This window comes from Phoenix dactylifera, unplaced genomic scaffold, assembly GCF_009389715.1.
Source record: "Phoenix dactylifera cultivar Barhee BC4 unplaced genomic scaffold, palm_55x_up_171113_PBpolish2nd_filt_p 000140F, whole genome shotgun sequence".
NCBI classification, from domain to species: domain Eukaryota; kingdom Viridiplantae; phylum Streptophyta; class Magnoliopsida; order Arecales; family Arecaceae; genus Phoenix; species Phoenix dactylifera.
The window spans coordinates 299,785-305,023 of record NW_024067696.1 but is presented as its reverse complement, the minus strand read 5'-3'; the positions used below and the strand labels follow the sequence as shown (position 1 = coordinate 305,023).

Here is a 5,239-nt window from a genome sequence, read left to right as displayed (position 1 = left end):
GAAGAGATTGCTATGCAACTATCGGATTTATCTTTGAAAAATTAATCATCAGATGAATCATGCTAAATAGGACAGACCATGCCTATCCTTAGAAAAGATGGTTTGTGCCAGGCTTAGATGACTCATACTGTGGGTTAGATTTCAGCTTTTTGCATGATTGCCCTAACTTGTAGTTAAGAGCAATCAGATCATACACGCATCTAAGTCATTGAAAGCATCACACTTACGAATCCATCGGTGGATTCTAGCCCTAAACACCTCTCTCCATAGATAATTCATACTACTACACCCATATTCATTCTTAGTTTTTACCATTTACTCTAGCTTATCCCCTTTGAAGTAATTATTTAATTAGAAAAAATAACTTGTCTCCAATCCCTGTGGACCGACACCCGTAATCACTATCCTACAGGATACGTGCTATTGCGTGGTTTATTTTTGAAATTGAAATAACCGATCAATTTTTGGCGCCGTTGCCGGGGATTGCTAGCATAGTTATTTTTCTTATTAAAAAATTTTATTTAAAAAATTAAAAAAAAAATTTCTTAAAAAAAAAATTTTCTATTATTGTTACTTTTCTTATCTTCTTTTTCTCCCTCACTAATTTTTATTTATTTATTTTTATATATTATTTGATCAGGAATTGAGGAAAAAAATCTGGGATGATCAAAAGGAGAACTGCCGGAAAAGAAATGCTGTAGAGGTTTGCAAAAAAAAAAAATTAAATTGCTGGGAAATTCCCTTTGGTAACCTCTAAACTTTTCTTATTTAAATTAATTATTGGTTTGAAATTTTGTGGTGATTGTTTGATTTTAGTTATAGCAAAATTGTGAATGCATGCTTGATACACATACACAAATCAATTTGCACATAGTAAGGGCAATCACCCCAACAAGATAAGAGCCGGATTTCATCACCGGACTCTTGCCCAACTTAGGTGAACTCAATCTCACATAGTGTCATCTTTAATTAAAATCAATTAGACGTTGGCCCCTAGGGACATTCGAGCTCAATAGGACGAAGATCACCGAAAGTTGCACCAATTTCGCTCTGTGGCTTAGTTGATGTCTAGACAAGCTTTGTCCCTATAAGGCAGACAGTTCATCTGTTCGAGGCAAGTGGGTTTTAAGTGGGACCTTTGCGAACGCATCGTGACCCCTCCACTTACCTGGGAGCTTACCTAGTCAACTCGGTTCATTAGACCAGATTGGAGGCTTAGGTGCCCTCTTCAAACCAGTTAGGAGCTGTCTAGTGATTTTAAGACAAAGACTAGGATTGATATGCTTTTCTCTTTTATTGCATGCTTGATTGATCGAGTACTAGTATATGCACGGTAGTCGTTCTAGAGTACAAAACCTATTACCTTTTGACCCTGAAATAGAACGAACCCTTAGGAACATTCGAGCTAAGATCAAAACATTAGGATCATCCCTACCTCCTGAGATGGCTGAAGAACAACCCAAACTCCTGAGGGAGTACTTTATTCCCACTATTTACACTTCCCCATCTTGCATTCGATTACCTGAGGTAGCAGCTGTACAATATGAAATAAAGTCTAGTGTGATCCAAATGCTTCCATCTTTTTATGGGCTCATCAATGAAGACCCATATAAACACCTAGATGAATTCCTTGAGATTTGCACCACTGTCAAGATTCAAAATTTCACTGATGATGCTTTAAAACTTAGATTATTCCCCTTCTCCCTTAAAGATAGAGCTAAGCAATGACTGAATTCTTTAGAGGCCAATTCGATTCATTCCTGGGGTCAAATGCAACAAGAATTTCTTAAAAAATACTTTCCCATAGGAAGAACGAACCAGTTTAGACGTGCCATTACAAGCTTCTCCCAAACTGAGGGAGAAGAATTTCATGAAACTTGGGAGAGATTTCGTGACCTAATCCGTAAATGCCCACATCATCAAATACCTAAGTGGCAGCTAGTGCAATGCTTCTATGATGGATTGACTGAACGAAACCGTCATATGATTGATGCCGCATGTGGGGGGACATTCATGCTTCAAAATGAGCATGAAGCATGGAAATTATTTGAAAATCTAAATGAAAACTCCCTCCACCATGCTTCATGTTCTCGTCAAGCACCCCCGAGTTCTCAAAGAAAAGGGACCATTTGTGAAATAAGTCATTCTATGGACCTGTCTAGCAAGGTAGATGCATTGTCCCATAAGATTGACCAACTGATGATAGGTGGGCATTACATGAACTCTTCCCAAGCACAAGTGTGTACTATTTGTTCTAGCCCATCCCACCCTATTCATGAGTGCCCTTCAGCGCCCCAATTCTCCGAACTCGTGCAAGAACACATCAATGCTGCTCAAACACTGCCTAGACCGGGTAATGACCCATTTTCCAATACATATAACCCGGGATGGCGAAATCATCCAAACTTTTCTTGGAAGCAGCAAGCTTCGAATACTGCCCAACCTTATTCCCAAAACTTTCCAAACCCTCAGAATTTTCAAACCCCACAAAATATTTATCCCTACCGTCCCTCGACTCAATTTCAACACACTCCTCCACCCCAAAGAAACACAGCCTTTGAGGAGAAAGTGTTGAACGTCCTTCAAGGTTTGGAAACCATTACACAATTAGTGCACTCTCATACGCAATCAATCGCCAAACTAGAATCCCAAATGGGTCAACTAACCAATGCACTAAACAAGCGAGAGGAAGGAAAGCTTCCAAGCCAACCACTAAGTAATCCTAGGGGACAATACATGGCTCAAGAAAATCAACTAAATGCAATTCATCATGAACAAGCCAATGCTTTGACTACCCTAAGGAGTGGACGTGTAGTAGACAATAAGATTGGGGAGGACAACAATAAGGAAGATGAAGAAGAAGATAGAAATAAATGTGTCAAATGAAAAACCTTCTTCTTCTTCTTCACCTAGTCCACCTTCTGCCAAAACTCATATCCCAAAGGCCCCATATCCTGAAGCTCTTAATTCACCCTCTCCCTTTGGCAAAAAGGGAACTTCACTAGAGGAAATAATGGAGGTTTTCAAACAAGTGAAAATCAACCTTCCGCTTCTTGATGCTATTAGACAAGTTCCCTCCTATGCCAAATTCCTCAAAGATCTTTGTACACAAAAGCGAAAATCTAGGACACATGTGCCTAAAAAGGTCTTCCTAACTGATCAAGTGAGTTCTATTCTCTAACACAACACCCCTCCGAAATTCAAAGATCCTGGTGCTCCCACCATCTCCTGTGTCTTAGGAAATAATTTCATTGATCGAGCACTCTTAGATCTAGGGGCAAGTGTCAACCTTTTACCTTATTCAGTTTATGAGAAACTTGGGTTAGGTGAGTTAAAACCAACCTCGGTATCCCTTCAATTGGCTGATCGATCTGTAAAAACATTACGTGGGATAATTGAAGATATTCTTGTCAAGGTAGACAAATTCTATTTTCCAGTAGATTTCATTGTCCTTGATATGGAACATGAACCTAATCCTAAGAAACAAATCCCCGTTATCCTTGGTCGGCCCTTTTTAGCAACAGCCAATGCGTGCATAAATTGTAGAACGGGGGTAATGAATATATCATTTGGGAACATGAAGGTAAAATTAAATGTGTTCAATGCAGACGACCAACCCGCGAGGAAAGTTGAGTGTTTTATGATAGACAAAATAGATGAACCCATAAAAGGAGATGCAAAAACTACCTCACTGTGTCTGGCTGAAGACAATAAACTTAGCGCTTGTTGGGAGGCAACCCAATTCTCTTAGATTTCTTTAACATTGAGGACAATGTTAGGTTTAGGTTTGGGGGTATTTTTGAGTATTTTTAAGAATTTTTGGTTTTGTTTGCATCTCTTGCATTCGTTTTCACTTCACAATGTCAGGTTTAGGTTTGGGGGTATTCATCTTGATTTTCATCCAAAAAAAAAAGAAAAAAATATGTTCATTTTCATTTTTATAAAATAATAAATAATAATAAAAAATTTAAAAATAATAATTAAAAAAAGTTTTTTTTTTTTTTAGAAAAACCTAATTTCTATACATTAATGTGAGAATGATAAACACACAAGGTATATAAAATCTAAAAAGCCCAATGACTAGTCGGAAGTAATACAAATTTAAGTTCTTTTTATTAAGTCTCTCTTAGGGAGTTGTAAGCTAATTAATACTTTGGAATTTCACTACACACTGGCCGACCCTTCTAAGGTCTAGGCTCGACATTATGTTGATAGTATAGTAGCAACCTTGGACCCTGATGAATCATACCTATCTAATCCCAAAAAAAAAAAAAAATCATCAATAATAATGGAGTTAGTCAGGAACATCGAAAAGGGCTACCTATTGTCCAAGGTCAAGTGGGCTTGTGATGAGAACTCCGAGCATAAGTCCGTAGGGGAGTCTTGATGCCTGACACCTTGTGCCAACTGGTGTGAGAGTTGTCGACTCATTGCTCGTTACACGGAGAAATCATCACAAGAGTAAAAGTGCACAATTTATATGTCTTTATAAAAAAAAAAAAAAAAAAACTCTGTACTGACCTTGAAAAAGACAATAGTGTGAAAGCCGTCGTTGTAAAAATTCGAGTAAACTGGAATATTACAGATAAAGCCCGTGAGGTACTAAAGTAAACATCCACAACTCTCGAAATCCTGCAGATAAGATGATTTTGAATCAGTGAGCAGGTCCTTTCGACCAATCCTTGGAAACTACTAGTACTAGCAATATTTTGGAGATCCGAACTCTTAGCTTGTGTACGGTCCAGATTTCACCAAGCACTCCAGTATAAATGAGTCTTACAACTCCCTAAACGGAAACTTAATGACTTTAACTTAGATTGCATACTAATCTAGAATTTGGGCTGACTTAGTAAATAAAACCGTGTGTGCTTTGAAATTCTTATCATTTATGTATCTTAAATTAGATTTTAATAATAATAATAAAAAAAAGAGAGTTTTTGAAATTCTTAGCTAGTATGCATTTGGAATTTGATTTTCACTTTATAGATCAATCGATTTTAAAATAATAATAATAATAATAATAATAATCATAACAATAAATGATTTTAATATTGAAGTTTGTGGGTATCTTCACTGGAAACCCTCACGAGACTATAACTCGTCCACTAGGGTAACCTAGGGGTTTAAAGCCTTATTGCATACGGTAAATGCAATCGCGATTCCTGCGAAAGTGAGTTAATTTCTTTTCTATTTTGCTCGAGGACTAGCAAAATGTAGGTTTGGGGGTGTGATAAGTGCT

General features: G+C 37.4%; 1 non-coding gene across 1 annotated transcript; it reads right to left on the bottom strand.

Moving 5' to 3' along the window:
- Nucleotides 1-1,819: 1,819 nt before the first annotated feature.
- Nucleotides 1,820-1,925, bottom strand: LOC113461602. The gene has a single exon (XR_003383879.2). It is a non-coding gene; the product is annotated as a small nucleolar RNA R71 (small nucleolar RNA).
- Nucleotides 1,926-5,239: the final 3,314 nt, after the last annotated feature.